Genomic DNA, 18,309 nt, shown 5'->3' with positions numbered 1-18,309 from the left:
TCAAATTTACAACATTCACTTGCCATTTGTCAACCACTTTTCAACATTCCATTCCAAAACCCATTTCTCTCTCTTTACTTAACAACTTCTATTTCCCTTCACAAACTAAACTTTCTATCTCCAAACTCATGCCCCTTTTTTTGGTTATTAGTAACAATTCAAATTTATTTCCATTTATTCAGATTTGAAGAATTCCTTTTGGCAATTAGACTTTCCTAGTTTATTTTAAGGTTGTGATTGACTATTTTAGATAATTGGGATTGCTATAAATAGTGAGTTGTTAAATTTAGAAAGGGGACATGACACTCATACCTTTCCTTCTCTAGGTATCAGCGAAGAGATCCATGGCTTCCAAAGAAATCCTTCAATTACCTGTGGTTCTTTTCGCTCTCAAATTAATCGATTTTTTTGTTCACCTTGACATACCAAGATGGTAATTAATTTGCTTCTTTGATATATTTCTTATTGTCATGATAAGATTGATCTTGTAGTAGTCAATCCTTAAAATACAATAGATTTTGTATGTATAAATAAAATTATACTCAATATTTTGAGAATTAATTGAAATGGTTTTTTTTTTCAACTTGCTTGAGACACATTTCTATGCTAATACTTTAGCTGATACCTAGATGGCGTTCTTCAAGTGAAAACTTACCTACCTTAATACAATAGGTTTTGTACATCCAAATAAAATTATAGTTAGTATTTTGAAAATTAGTTGAAATGGAGCTTTTCTCCACTTTTTAAGACACATTTCTATGCTAATACTTTGGATAACACCTATATGGTGGTCTGCAAGTGACACCTTGACTACCTTGTTGGTCCTCACAACTGGAATGGTAACTAGGTAATAAAACACAATTCAAAGATTGAATATCTTTAAATAGGTAACTTTTTTTGTGGCAAAGGCTCATTTAGTTATCAACCAGCGACGTAAACTTGAAATGGGCCAGCACTGTATGTGCACCAAGTTCATATTGCAACCATCCTATATTACTGCAGGAAAGGGAATTCTTCTTAAAGTAAACACACGAAATCTCAAATGAACTAATACTTTAATCTTACAACTGGAAATTACTTTAAACAACTACTGTTAATGATAAAGTTCTAGCGGGCAGCAGGAACTACTATGTTGTTGTGGCTACAGGAACAGACACAGGAACTGTTTCCTATGGCTGCAAGAATAGACAACTGAAGAAACAACTACTACAAAAGTATAAAACTAACTAGAACATACAAATGATTACTCACCAAGTGGGCCCCCTTGAGTGAGTATATTCAGAACTTCAGATTACAATTATCTAATCATTCAAAATCACATTGATCTCTTTATTTCATCTTTACCAGGAAAATACATAAATAATACCATAAGACTGTGTATTACAAAATACTATGGTTGTTCTTTGTTGTCCCCAAGAGGAGAGAGATCCCTTTATTTATAGGAGAACTTATAATAAATTTCTAACTGATCAACCACATTCCTACGGAATAGGTGAATGGGTTTTATTAACAAGAGAAGAAGTCAGCACAGGACAACAGAACAACATATGTCTTGCAGCTGAGAAAATATAGCATGACTAGCCTCCTAGATCTAAGCTCCACTAAGAACAATTATAAATGTAGAACAATTATAAATGTTTCATAAATCAATCTGCTGAAGAACCGGTCAAGTGGTTTCGATCATTACTGCATTTCTCTGACTGGGTCTGCATTGCAGTTATATATTTGATGATCTTTTGAACCGTCATTTGTCTTTACTTCACCTTTGCTAATGCTAACATGATATAATGCAAACCAATTTATAATTGTTTTCAGATATTTGCGTAGATAGATCATTTAAAATCATTATATGACATCCTTAGGTATAAGTTAAACTAGTTTCAGAAACACTTAAAATGTATCAACTTAGGAGAATATTATAATCCTGATGTCATCTAACCATAAGACCTAGGCAGGAGTATTATATCAAAAATCTATCAAAATAGAGCCATTATTTAGGCTCATCATACCTTATTCTTGCTCTACCATTAATTCCCTTTCTAAAGTTCTTTGACATTTCCATGGAGGCCACTTTCTATAACTGCACTATTTCTCATGCCTACTGGAAACTTTTTCTTTATCAAATCAACAAGGAGAGGCATTTCTAACTCAAAAACAATATCCTAGTGATGTCCTCAATGGAAAGAATATGGACACAATTGTTGTATTTACCATGAAGAAACTAGTGAACAAAAACTACCTCAAACCACCCTAATTACCTACACTTTTTCGTACCACCTTAGATTTTTGCAACTAAAATACAAATATGAACGTTTACTAATTTAAAATAAAACTAATTTTAGATATGAAAATAAACAAAATGGATATAAAATATTGAAGGATCAAACAATATGGAAATATAATAGAAACCATATGTAAATGGATGATGAACCTTATGTATATTTGCATGTTCTATATCGTAAAATTATTGGCAAAATGTAAGTATAGTGAATGGGCAAAATAATGGTTGTCGCATGTGGTTGTCGCTACGTCATTATTATGTGAATCACTTTGGAGAGGGAAGAAAATCAAATGGATGATGAAAAAAGAGGTCCAATTTTTTTTCTCTCATACCATATTGAAATTACCATACAAAGAAGAGCCAAAGGCTCCATCAGAACAATCAATCAATCATCTTTGATGCTCATTATTACCTTGCAATGATTTATAAATCCTTTCAACTTTCAACTACATAAAATACACAACAACTAACTAATAATTAATTACTAACCCCTAATTAATAAATTATTAAGAGTTTTTATCATTTATTAACCTATGTTATTCCCTAATTCCTAACAAATTAGTGACTTGCTAAACCAATTTCAATGTGCATAATTCTCCAAAAACATTGACATTAAACTTACCAATCTAGAAAAAAATGTTTAAAAAATGTTTAATGCCTCGTTTGAAGGACCAATTCAAAACCTAATTAAATAAAAAAATTAAAACAACTGTTGAACACAAAGTACCACTGAGAGGGGGGTGAATCGGTGGTTCCTAAATTTTTCCTCTTGTGATCTAACTTGAGAATATTAGTTATTTACTTAATCACGTAAACGGTCAATCTAGTAATACAAGAAAGAAAGTCAAAGAGACCATACACACACAAGAACTCACAACACCAGATTTACAAGGAAACCCCAATATGGGAAAAACGTCGGTGAGAAAAGTTGTTGAAGACTACTGCTCCAATCCAGCCTCACAAGCAAAACACAAATTTACAAAGATTTTGGGCACCAACCCAAGGAGCACAAACCCCTGCACTTTTAGGGCACCAACCCCTGCACCAAACTTCAACTTGGCGATATATATTGAAATACTATTTGAATACAATTAAGGCTTCTTGTTGCAAATGAATTTTGCAACTCTTGAATCAAACAACTCTATGTTATCTTTCTCTCCCTTTCACACACAATCACTCAATACATAGTGTCACACTAGGATGTTGCCTGCTCTACCACACCTTACCGGTTAGGCTCAATTGCCAGAATATAATACTATTGGTAGAATCCTCTCACCGGTCTGCTTGCCCACTCAAACTGCAACTTGCTCACAACACCTTCTAAAGTTTTCTCCTTGCTCGCTCTCCCTTCTCTTCTCTGCTTAATCTTCATAGCATCAACAACCACTTCTGTCCAGAGTTCTCATTTCTTATTATCTATTTTCCCACCAGAATGCAATTCAAAAACCTAAGCGGTTAGGATTTTCTCTTTCCAACACAATCTTCATGAGATCCAATTCCCCCTATCTTGGATCAATCACCTGTCCTTGAAGACTGCACCTGCACACATTTTTCATTATCCAATACATGTTTTTCTCAGAGTGGCAATCACGAATCAGATTTTCTATCATGAAGTCAGATGACACATAAAGTGTTCCAGAAGTTTCCTTTATGAGAGCGTCCTGAATCGGATTTCCTTTGCCTTGATTCAGATGCCAACTGCACCCTGATCTTCCTCTATCATTCCTTCTTCCTCAATGCCGCACACAGTCAGGTGCAATCCCATGATTTGTGTCTCCTTCATTAATGGTGATTATCTATTTCATCGACCCTATCAATGAGGCTTCACCAACCACAACATGCTTGCCACCTCTGCTCCACATAGCATCACATAGATCAAGACATGGCCCACCAATACACAGTCGGTCCAGGAAACACATACTGGTATATCCCTTTGCCAGTAGAGTGTTCTTCTTTTGTTACCCGGTAGAGCATCCTGTACCGGTTACACATCTTCACCTCTAGTAGTGTGAGACAACTTTTAACATTCTACCTCTTCATCATAAACAAGAAACCATCCTTCAGACTGGTTTGTACTTTATCCTTTAAACCAATAGACCTTCATTCTTTATGCTCACCCTTATGTGGATCTCCATCATGCCGGTTGACATCAATGACAACTTAGTGCCAAAATGCCACCAACAATAATGTTCAATGAAGATGTGATATGTCACACTAACACTACCTTGTACACACAAGTGTCATTTGGAAAACAATGACACAAAGGTACAACAATTCAAGAATAACATTGTCATTGCATAAGCAAAGAGGTACCAATGGAAGACTAAACATTCATTTTACAAATCCACCACGATGAACCTAGGAGAGACAGAACAACACCTAAAAGATAATATTAGTGGAGATACAAGAAGGGGTAAGAAAGGAAATTCTCAATATCATACTTGTTGAATTTGTGTTTACACCTAGTGTAATGCTCACTAAGAATACCCTACAGATTTCACCACCAATCTAGAAAACTAGAGATATTTTTTTAAAAAAAGATTATAACAACACTTAAAAACTCAAGAGACACACACATCAAACAAACACGATCTCATAAACTTAAGCACACAAGCGAAAATAATTAAATATCTAAATTACATTCCCTAGAGTAACTCAATCAGATTACTTATATAGAACCATAAAAAGATATATACAATAATACTAAAAAATACTACATGAATCTCTTTACTTGTTCTAATATTCGTTTCATAACATAAAACATAGGAAAATAACCATTTAACCAATTAAATACTTAATCATGAATCATAACATATCAAATACCTCCATTCTAATAAATTCATTTGAGTACATCAATATTCAAACATTATCAGGACAATAATCCTAACATACAAGTTATTCCAAACTTCCCTAAAATATAGCTTGTACCTTTCCATACAAAGGAATCACATAAGTTAACATTACAATAACCATATTACCTTTTGTAAGGTAAACATTACATTATACAATATCTGCTTCAGATAAGAAACCATAATGCTAACTAAATGAACAATGTCCAAATTACATGTTACAATGTTATTTCCCGAATATAAAGGTTACATCACATTTGCTCCATGAATCTATAGTACAAGATTTGAAAAGAAGCAGAAGAATCCTCCACCATGCACACGAACATCCAATGAAGAAATCCCAATGGAAGAAAGCATCAAACCACCCGACCAATTGGAACCAAAAGATCCACCCCTTGTGCTTCGAAGAATGACATAAGTGATAATATGATGAAACTATAAAGATCTGGTCAAGTACTGAGAGGGGGGCTGAATCGGTAGATAGAAAATAAACTAAACTTTCACCAAACAAACTTTCAACTCTAAATCAGCTCATAAAGTATACCGGTTTAGACACCCAGATAAATCTACAACTGCATTGTTAAACTTTACCAGTTGTCTTAATACTTAGTGACACAATGCAACATATCTTGAAACTTAAATACCATTTGACAAATCCTTAAATCACTTTAGTAATACCAGTAAAAACATATTTCAGATCATTTTCAGTCATTCAAATATATCTATGCAGATTTACCAGTCATTCAAATCAACCATATCAAAAGCAAATCCACAAAATCAATCACCACTTGACACAATGATTTTTCATGTGGAAACCCAAATGGGAAAAACCACGATGGGGATGAATACCCACAAGTATTTTGAACTCTTCTGAAGTTCGCCTTGTTAGGAGCCGAGCCTTGTTAGAAGCTTATACAATAATGTCCTGTTAGGAACAGATCTGGTTAAGGACCACCCGGTTAAGGGATTGAATACAAATACCCTATTAAAGGTAACCTCAGTCGAGGATTTCAAATCCAAGCTAATGGATCACCTGGTTAGAGGATTTCAACAACAGGCTTGTTAAAGCTTACTCGGTTAGGGGATTTAACTATTGTAATGGTTAGAGAACAATAGGTTCTTGATTGATTTGGAAATAGCACTTCCTTGCTGAATCAGATCCTTTATCGCTCCTATCTACCTTCACAACATTCTTCAGACACACCTCCCAGTTCAGCAAAAATCACTTTCACGCTTAACCAAATTGCCAACACTTCATTGAAACAAATCATTGACCTTATAAACAAATACATTAAGTCGGTAACACAACACAAACCCTACGAATCTCATAGAGATTACAAACATATCGGTTCAATCTTGAACATTAGATTACATGCAATCAACATTACATTCTTCTAGGCATTTACAACCATTCCTGGATCACCGCACATTAAATTTGTAACTCATCACGTGTTTTTCACTTCATGCTATGCATTTGATCATTCTCAAGATAAACGGTTATCTCTTACACACCAAATCCATTTAAAAACACATCACATGCATCATGCTTATGTGGCATCTTCATCATCGATCATCATTCGGTCATAGATCATCACAACCGATCTCCAAACTTCATCGGTTAGGGTTTTGCATCTCAACTGGTTAGGGTTACCAATTGATCTTCACTACATCAACACCAGTTGCTTTACTGCATCATTACCGGTAGCTTTATTTCTTCATTAGCGGTTGCAATTGACATCAATGACAACGCTATACTTCTCCAATGCAATCTTCATGTAATGCAACAATAAGGTCCCACACATACTCAAACCTAGGCTGACACCTAACCTCCAAGGAAACATAAATCATAGGCCTAAACACAAAACAAAGACTTACCACAAAACACAGACTCATCAAAGGCTCCCATAAAACACAAAAATTAAGGTCATAGGACACACATAGGGAAGAGTGTCATCACATGCCATCATCAATGGTTATCACAACAATCCCTCACTAGACCCCAATGCCCAAGTGATGCCCATGTGGAACCAAATCAATCTTTAGCAAAGACAAGGGAGTAAAGTCATGCCAACAAGGCCTTTCCAATCTCATCATGAGCTTGTAGTAGCACTCTAGGCCATGAGTGGGTCACCATAATTATCTTGTTAATGTGGAAACTACCCAACCCCTAAATTAATTTATTAAGATTATCACTTGATCAAACAACTTCCAATGAGATCTCTTGGAAACCACTTAGGGGCCTCTACACCCACTTAGAAGGCACTCCCCCTATCATGTTCCTATAACCTAAAGTAAAACATAAATATTAAGGACTCGTGAAACGTAACATGACACATCACAACATAGATGTCATATCAAATTCAGAACCTCAACAATAAATGATCCTAGTCACATTATTCTAATAGGATACATCTCATCAAACATCAAGAACATAAAACTTGTGATTCCAGATACACGTATACATGAAAATTCTAAAAAATTCAGTTCAACAACACAAGAAAGGTCATCACATAAAAATACTGACCCAATACAAGCCTCTAATCTGATGCAAACTAACCCCGAATTCAAAAAATTGTTTTAGTGCTTTTGTCTAATCTTCTTTTTATGCATTCACAATCCAAACTGGCACATTTATAACATGAAATGGCACATATAAGACCCAGTTTAGCGCATTTGCCACACAGACTTGTACATATGCTAACCAGAATGGCACATACAACAAATATACTAGCACATTCAAAATAGAGACCCAAAAAGACTAAGAAATAAAATATAGTTTAACAACTAACTCATAAAACATAAACCATGGAATTCGACTCCAACCAACTACATGAAAAGAGAATTTATTCTTCAAAGTAACAATTCAATGCATGCAAGACAAGAACATGATCCTACAAGAATCAATCACAAATACAATCTCAGACAAAAACGAAAGCAAATTTCTCTTCAACAAATTTACAAGTATGGAAGGAAAAAATACAAAATTTCCAGAATAAACCAAAGATATCTTTAAAACACATAGTAGGCAACCTTTCCCTTTCAAAACATAATTACATAAATATAAATAGGAATTAGAAACCACCAACCTAGAATAAAGATGAATGGACAAGAAGTTTGCAAGAAAGATATTGCACATAGTAAATCAAGGAAAAGCCAATAATCCACAGCTTGAACAAGCTTCCTCAATCACGCGCACAACAACAATGCATATTCAAAAGCAAAAATCACATTCACAAATTGAACCATAATTTCTTCCCCAAAAATCTTCTAAGAAGAACAATCCCTAGAAAATACATGCAAAACCTACAAATATCTTCTTTCTATTTGCATGAAAACTAAATCAACAACTTTCCATGCAAAAATCAAAACACTCCAACTCATAATTTCGAAAGAAAGAAAATAAATAATAATTATCAAATTCAACTCCAACTCATCAATAAAATAAGAATAAATAATTAAATTCCTAAATAAGCACAATTACTTAAATAATATGATTCCATAAAATAATTATTAATATTTTATTATAAATTCACAATAAATAAATAAATAAATATTTATAAATAACTATTCACAGTTCATTATTTATCAATTACACAAGAAAGCTATATGAAGCAATTAATTAATCAACACAACTCCATAAAATCAATCTCATTATAAAATTAAATAAATTACCACATAACACTAAACAAGGCGACTCTAACCAAAACAATAAAACTAACAAGATACCAACTAAGCTTAGATTATGGTAAGACCTTATGTCATCCTCCGATCAACTTGTCATTGGGATTAGAGACATGGTCAAACCTGTGAGACTAGGTGGAGTCGATGTCTAGTATCACACCCTTCTCATAGATGAGTGATGAGACATCATCCCTTTCATGTACAAGATAGCAATACAATCATGATAAAGGCATAGCATCATCATAATATCATCACATCTAATATAAGCGTGAAGTAAGGTTAGTACATGGCATGGTTCCATCATAAATAAATATAAACCACGACATGAATATAATGAGTACACATAAATATCCAAACATGAATCCCAACAACAACATAGTCTTGAGTATATCATCATCCACATAAATACATAATATATTACCGGTCAACATGAAGTATCTAACATTGACTAGAAGCATCCAAATACATAAATAAAGCCATAAGTATCTATCAAGAGTATCACAATAGAGTGTATCTTGGAAGGGCACTACACCTACCATGAAGGAATATCATGAACATGTCATGGAAAATATAAACTTGTAAAGAAGAACAAAAAGTGAAAGAATATGAAGGCAAATTGGATAATTACTTTTGGGATGGTGCCTCAATTTTGATTGATAAGTTATGAGCATCACTACAATGTACAATCATATATGCCTAGATAGCTTCGATTCCACCTTTACACTCTTTGATTTTCCTATTTACTTTTTAAGTCTGGTGTTTACAATGACTCTTTTTTGTTGTATATATTCATACTCAATTCACTTTCTATATATATATATTTTTTCCCACCTAGAGGATGTTTTAATTTACATATTTTACTGCTTAAATCATATTTCTTCTTTTTCTTATCCATTGCCTTTTCTCATATATTTTTCTTTACAAAACTTTTGCCCAATCCCTAATTAGATTCACCCTTCTATCTCTTTTTCACATTTCCATTTTACATCCACTTTTTTTTTATGACTTTTATTTCTTTCTTTTTTTACCTAATTTTTCACCTACGCTTTTACAATATTTCCCATTTTATCATTCTTATTTTACCATGATATATTCTTGTTTCTCATTTTATTTGTATTCCTTAGTCTTTAATAACCACCCTTTACTCACAAATTATTACATATCTGCTTCTTTAGAGCTTAAATATTGATTGTATTTTTATATATCACTTTTAAATTCATTTATTAAGCTTAAATTGATACTTCTCGTGCTTATATTAACACTCCATACTTCTAAGAGCCTACATATGGACCCTATTGATAAGTCATTTATTGAGCCTACATTACCATATTATACTTTATATATCACTTGCAGTCATCTTTCCATATCATCAACATTTATCCTTATTATTAGGATAGGTGACATGAACCTTTCATTCCTATGTTGTTCATGTGTCTCCATGTTCCTTGGAAAGTTTTCAAAGGAACATGAGAGTAAAAACTTTTAATATGTATTTTCTATGACAAACAATAATTGCATTTCAAAGAGGTGGACACATGTTAGTGGTGGTTACACAACAAAATGGGATAAGGTTTTTTATAGGAATCCACTTTGGGAATATGAAAAATCATTAGTAGGACGCCAAAGATTTGAAGATGAAAGGTTGTCCTATTATGTGAGTGTCGTCGAGGAGTTATGGAGCATCTAAAAAGTTGAAGAGTTGATTAGCTATGGGCTAGGTGCTCAACTTGGAGCCATGTGAAAATTTATTTATTTTTAATATGATTGTTGGAAGTCCATTGTCCTAGGTATTGGTTTTTGCCTCTTGCTTCAATTTACCACTATGGTTTTGTCTTCCACAATTTCATATAAATTAGAGCAATGAGATAGTAGATATTTGATGAATATTTTATAGGTAACATAGTGCTTTTGTGTTTATCAAAGAATATCAATTACATGCATTGTTATGTAACTCTTCATTAGAAATTAATAATATACTTGCCCTATCTCTCGTGTGGAGTTTTTTCTCAAAAGGGTTTATCCATGTAAATTTGACGTCTCCTATGGTTTGTTGTTTTTTATGTTATTGTTGAATGTACAACATACATAATCTTATTTTTTTAGATCTACAAACACATTCTTAAGTTGTTATTGCCATCTAGTTTCACCTTGTTATCAATATTTGGTATTAGAGGTAATAGTTTTGTTGATAGAGAGACACCTTTCTCTTAAGTGTTGAATATTTTTTTTGCTACAATGAGAGCTTGTGTATCGTGGTTTCTTACGTATTTGTGAAGAGTCGTGTATGCCATGAACATTACCTCTAGATAATATATTGATAAATTCAATGCCACTCACTACAAGATGTGTAAATTAAAGTTGAGGATCTCCTTGAAGAGATAGATCAATGGTTTCCAATTTTACAAGAAATAAATCCATCTACAATATTAGACGAGGATTGGAAGAAGTTGGACAAGAAGGTATCAAGAATCATTTGATTGTGTCATGCATATTTTGTTCTTTTGAATGTCTCCTCAAAAGACACCACATACAAGTTGTAGAAGGGGATAGGTGAAATCTACAAAACTAAATGTTTGTCTAACAAATTATATCTCAAGAGATTATTTTATTTTTTAAAGATGAAATGTGGTGATCAATCACAAATCATTTGAATGCATTTAATTTTACTATAAGTCATCTTGAGTTAGTACATATTAAGTTAAAAGATGAATATAAGTGTATCTGATTTCTTTGTTCTTTGCTCAAATATTGGGAAAATATATTTGTTGCCACAAGTAGTGGTAATGAGCCAAAGATGGATAGTGTAGTTATCATACATATTTCAGAAGAGATGAGGAGAAAGTCCATAAATGTTGGCTTCCAAGATGTCTTTCATGTGTGGGGTAGTTCTAAAGAGAAAGGTCTGAAAAGGGATAATAAGAGGGATAAGCATAAATTACGCTTTAAAACTCTCAGAAAAAGTAAAGTGTTAGAATTATGTAAAAAGAGGGCATGTGAAAGAGTGTAAAAATAAGAAAAAGAATGTTAATTCATCCATGGAAAAGTCCTCTAATGATGATTCAGATGCTTTGTTTATTTTAGCTAACACTATTAGCACTAATTTTTGGCTTATTGATTCATGTTGATCCTACCATATGACTCCTCATAAGGAATGGTTGTCTATATACTCAACATATGATGGGGGAGATACTTTCATTAGTTATAACAACATAAAAAATATTGTTGTTAATGGAAAGGTAAATTTGTGTCTTAGTGATGGAAGGATTAAAACCATTGAGAATCTTTTGCATATTTCAAGACTTGCGAGAAATTTACTTTTAGCATCCAAGTTGAATGATTCTCCAATGCATGTTACATTCAACAAGTCTAGTTGTCAGTTGGTAAGAGGGATTTTGGAGATAGATAAATGATCTTGTATACAAACTTTTTTTATGATTGATGCCTCTACTTTTTGTCACTCCGTCAATGTAATTGCATTGAAAATGTATGTATTTTGTGACACCATAGATTGGGTCACATAAGTGAAAAATATCTTAAAATCATTTTTAAATAAATATTTTGTAAACAATATTTATGATTATTTTATAGGAAAAAAAAAAATTTGTGAGAATTGCATGTTTGGTAAACAAAATATATCACCTTTTCCTAATAGCACTAATAAAGAAAAGAGATCATTAGAGATCATTCATTTGAATGTGTTTAGAGTAGTGGATATTGACTCTTTTGGAAAATATCGATCATATTATATTACTTTCATTGATGATGTCTCGAGATACATTTGTATTTATTTCATGCATCAAAAATAAATTTATGTTTAAGGAATTTAAAGCCTTAATTGTGAAACAATCAGGTTATAAGATAAGAGGGTTGAGATGTAATAATGGGGGTGAATTTATTGTTTGAAACAATTTGATGGGTTTTGTAAATAGGTAGGTATTAATCAATAAAATAATACTCCCTATAACCCCCAACACAATGGAGTGGTAAAAAGAATGAATTGAACCTTGATGGAAAAAGCTAGGAGCATGTTGAGTGGTACTAAGCTCGATATATGATTTTGGACAAAATTTGTAGGTACCGCTTGTTATTTGATTAATGGATCTCCTTGTTCAATTTTTGTTCATAAAAATCCTTATGAAGTGTGGATAGGTAGAAAACCTTCACTTTTTCACTTAAGGGTCTTTGGTTGCGAGGCTTTTGTTCTTGTGACTCAAGAGAAGTGGTCTGAATTGGATCCAAAAGCACATAAATGCATATTTGTTGGTTTATGATTAAGATGTAAAAGGTTATAAACTTTGGAATCTTCTAACTCATAAAATGATATTTTCTAGAGATGTTGTTTTAAGGAAGTTTAGACCTTACCCAAGTGAAGAAAAACCAAAGGAGAAGGATAAGAAAAAAAAAGCATGCACTTTGAGACAAAGATTGAGAAGTATGAATATGAACATGTGAAAGAAAAATTAGATGAAATAGACGATGGAGAATATGGAGAGAGTTCAAAGAGTTCAGAGGATGTGAAGGATGGGCACATAGAAGAAGAACAAGTAGAGCCCATTACTCCTCCCTTGAGGAGGTCCACAAGACAACACAATTTAACTAATAGGTATAGCCCACTGTATTTCTATTATGTGTTTGATTTGTTGAGTACTAAAAATGAACCTAGATATTTCAAGGAGGTTCTTTGTTTAGAGGAAAGTGAGTCTTGGATGGATTCATGATGGAGGAGATGATGGCTTTGGATAATAGTGACACCTAGGATCTTGTTAATTTGTCCAAAGGAAGGAAACACATTGGTTGCAAGTGGGTGTTTAAAAAAAATTTGATGCAGATGGTTGATTAGAATGGTACAAAACTAGACTATTGGCCAAGGGTTATTCCCAAAGAGAGGGAATTGATTTTAGTAAAATTTTCTCTCCTATAATTAAATTTACTTCTAGTAGATTCCTATTATCTATTGCCACGTCTTGTGATTTTGAGATAGAGAAAATAGATATTAAAGCTACTTTCTTAAATGGAGATCTTGAGAAGGAAGTTAATATGTGATAATGTATCAACTTGCAATTAATCTTCAGAATAAGCCTGCAACTTGTTAGTTTTTCAACAAATATTTGATAATGAAAGCTACAGGAAAACTCCAAATATCAACCAATGAAACAAAACATGAAAATATAAAGATTATACCTTTACCCTCCTTTCTCATTGTGTCCTATCCCCATTGTTCTTGGTTGTAGATGATTGCTCTCACACATGCACTGTGTGGCCTCCAAGATGGCAAATGTGGAATGGACAAATAACTGATAGTTTGTTTATGCAAGCTAAAATGATTTATGCTATGACGCAAGATAATAAAAAGACTCCTAAAATGCTCAGATATTGAAAATGTTAAAACTCATGGATGCAAAATAACTACTGCAAGATAACTATTAGATGGCTATTAGTCTCAAAATGCTGAAGAAACACTCTTTTTATAGATTTTTTATGTGCAAAATCCCATGTGGCAGAGATCAACGATTGAGATTGAATCATGTAGATTGGATGGCTATGAAAAGATTGGTTGAGATGTGAGAGATAAACGAGGAAGATGTTCCTCCTACACCTGCAGGATGGAGGAAAAGGTGGAAGGAGAAGCCAAGTGTCAAAAGGCTCACCTTGATTGAGGGCAAAGACTTGAGAGAATATAGGATGGTTGGAGAAGATTTAGGGATGTTCAAGGACAAGTGGAGGTTGACTAGGATGATGTGGACAAACTTCCTTCAGAGATGTAGGAGTTGTTGGATAGGATATAGAGAAGTTGAGGATGAGTGTACGTACACATTCTCAAAAGAAGGAAATGAGGTTAGAAATAATATGGCTAATTAATAATTTATTTAGCCACATAAAATGTGAGTTGGCAAGGTTGAGTGATGTGGAGATGAAGTGAGGTGGATTGAGGATTTAAATAATTATAAAATTATTTAATTGATGAGACTATAGAATAATTAGATAGGGAATAATTAAATATTTAGATATTTAATTGAATTGATTTAGAAGAAAGGGGTAATGAATAAATTAATAAAATGTTTTAATTTAATTAATTAATAGAAGAATAAGCAATGACTTAAATAATTTAATCTTTTCAAATTAATTATTTAATAGAAGAATTGAGATTAAAATGAAAAAAATAATTAAACTTGTCAATTTAATTATTTAATAGAGGAAATTAACATTAAATAAATAATAAATATTTATTTAATTTTTCAAACCAATTCTTGAGTGTATACAGATAGCCTAAAGGTTTTCTTATAAAAAAAAGAACGATTGCTTTGTAGGTAAAGCAGTCCTCATATGGTTTGAAAGTTTAATATTTTTGCATTGAATTTGCGTTATGTTAAGAATGAGGAGAATTTTTATGTCTATATTAAGGTTATTAATGATCAAATACTATTTGTTTTCTTATATGTTGATGACATGTTGTTTATTGATAAGAGAAAGATGATGATTAAGGAGCTCAAGACTTCGCTTTTTAGCACATTTTATATGAAGGACTTGGTGGCTATAAAATATATCCTTGGTATTAAGATCAACAAAGATCGAGTTAACTAAAAGCTTTAGTTAAGTCAGATTAAGTATGTTGATAGTATTTTGCAGAGCTTTAATATACAAGACTATAAGATGGTTAATATTCCATTTTTTATTAGTACTAAGTTGAGTTTATACTAATTTTAATGAGATATATAAGGTTTTGCATGCTAGTTTCTTTGGTAGTTTGATGTATGTAATGGTTTGCACTAGACCAAATATATTCCAAGTAGTGGGAGTTTTGAGTAGGTTTATGTCTAACCCTAGTAGAGAGCATTGGACTTTTATTAAAATGGTGTTTAGATATTTGCAAGGTACTTCTGATTACTATTTTATATATTATGATACTAATAATATGGTTGTCATTTTACATACATAGCCTTGTTGATGCTAATTAGGCAGGTGACTTAGATAGTTAGAGGTCCACTAGTGGCTATGTGTTTACTTTATGAAGCAGTCACCGGTGAGGAGGGACCTCAAATAGATCAATCTGGACCGGTCAGCAAGAGTAAACACAACGGAAACACAAAGATATGATGGAGGCAATCCATAATAGATTGTTTTATTGTATGAAGTTTGATTACATCCAACCAGTAACAACCGGGTTCAACATACCGTCTCATAGGCCTGGTCAAATAGGGCACAATCGAGACCTTGAATCTTATGATCTATCTTCTACGCACAGTCTAGCTACTTGATTCTCTAATTGATTCTAATTGATTCCATTCTAATGTGTAATTACAATTTTATATATATATATCGATCCAAAGGATCCAGTCAGCCCAAAAGGGATCAAAACTCGAAGAACAAGACCTAACATGAAAATAACAAGGTCGACCTCCGCCAAGAGATTCCTTTGGAAAATCCAAAGGATGAAATGTAGATCATGGGAAAAGGCCAGCCACACGCCAAGGAACATCGGAACCAACACCCAAGGATCCACAAGCTTCGAAATGGGTTCTCGTAGATCACCAAAATAGGTCCAGGCAATCGGTAACAGGAAACTGTCATAGAAATCGGTAGCGACATCTCACCAGAAAGTGATCCAAATGTGATGCGGTCTGGAAGCAAGAAAGATGATCAAGTCTTCAAGTAAAATCCAACTCCACAGGATCCGATGAGACAAAACCGAGACACACAAAAAGGAAAACTAAAACTGCAAACAGAAAGGAAAATGTTTTTGGTTGATACAAGATTGCTATGAACCGAGGATGCTCTTGCATCATACATCCGGGGTAATTGAAAAAGTGATCCTTTTACTTTGGAGGGGTCAGAGGGAAACCAAGGCGGTCTACCTCTGCTTGAGAAATCCAAGATGAATCTACAATTGGTCTGTCCTTCCACTTCACAAGATATTTCTTATACTGACTGCTCTAGGTACTACGCGCAATCCTACTATCCAAAATCTCTTCAATCTGATTTGGTTCCTTTTGGGGCAACTGTTTCTCCAAGTCTGCAACACTATCCTCACTAAATTATAGTTCATGGTACTCACGAAGATCTGCAATGTTGAATATAGGTGAAATACTCAGACTATCCAGTAACTCCACTTCATATGCATTTCCAGAACTGAACTTCCTCAAAATCCTGCAAGGTCCAAACTTCTTCATCTACAACTTATTATAAGTTCCAACCGTTACTAATCTCTTTTTTCTCAAATATACCATCACTTTATCGCCAACTTCAAATTTGTTGTCTCCTCTTCTCATCTACCTTCTCCTTATACTTGTTGTTCATGTCTTCCAAATGATGCTTAACCTGAATATGCAATGCTACCATGTGATCTACAAAGTATTATGCTTCTGAACTTCTCTGGTCTTCACTGCTACTATCTCTCAATTATGATATATCTCTAGGATGCACTCCGGTAACAATCTCAAAAGGTGTTTTTCCAGTACTTCTATTCACTAAATTGTTGTAGGAAAATTATGCTTGTGCAAGGATCAAGTCCCAACTTCCAGTTTTATCTCCCACTAAACATCTCAACAAATTTTCCAAACTCCGGTTAACAACTTTTGTCTGTCCATCAGTCTGTGGATGAAAAGCAGAACTGAACTTCAAATCTGTCTTCATCTTCTTCCAAAGTGTTCTCCAAAAATATCCAACAAACTTAGTGTCTCTGTCTGAAACTATGCTGTTAGGTAATCCATGCAATCTCACCACTTCCTTGAAAAATAGGTCTGCTACATGCAATGCATCCGATGTCTTATTACAAGGTATGAAATGAGCCATCTTCGAGAATCAATCCACTACCACAAATATAGAATCATTCCCTCTCGGTGTCTTAGGCAATCCAAGTACAAAATCCATGCTTATATCCTCCCAAGGTCTTACCGGTACTGTCAAAGGTTTTACAATCCCACATTCTGACTACTACTTTTGCAATTTGACAAACTCTACAACTTTGCACATATCTATTAACATCCTTATGAATTTGGGGTCAAAAGTACTTCTCACTCACCAATGCTATTGTTTTGTCAATACCAAAATGTTCAGCTAGTCCTCCACTATGTTTCTCCTTTATCAGATTCTCTCTCATAGAACTCTTAGGTATGCACATCTAAACTCCTCTGAATAACATCCCATCCTGAATGAAATAATCCAACCATTTGCTTTTGTCTACCATAACCGGTTCTCTACATGCTTTCCAAGGTTCTGCAAAATCCGGGTCATCATCATACAAGGTCTTCAAATCTTCAAATCCTAATATTGTCACTCTCATCTCTACCAACAAATTTATTCTCTTACTCAATGCATCAACTTTGTTAAATTTCCCACTTCTATGCTTTAGCAGAAAGGTGTAACTCTACAGGAATTCTACCCATCTCATATGTCTCTGATTAAACTTACTATGACTTCAAATATTACAAAGCTTGATGATCTGTATACAACACAAACTCCTTAGGCAACAAGTAATGTCTCCACTTCTTCAAGGCTTGA

The sequence above is a fragment of the Cryptomeria japonica genome, chromosome 5 (genome assembly GCF_030272615.1).
Source record: "Cryptomeria japonica chromosome 5, Sugi_1.0, whole genome shotgun sequence".
NCBI lineage: Eukaryota > Viridiplantae > Streptophyta > Pinopsida > Cupressales > Cupressaceae > Cryptomeria > Cryptomeria japonica.
This window is presented reverse-complemented; position numbering follows the sequence as displayed.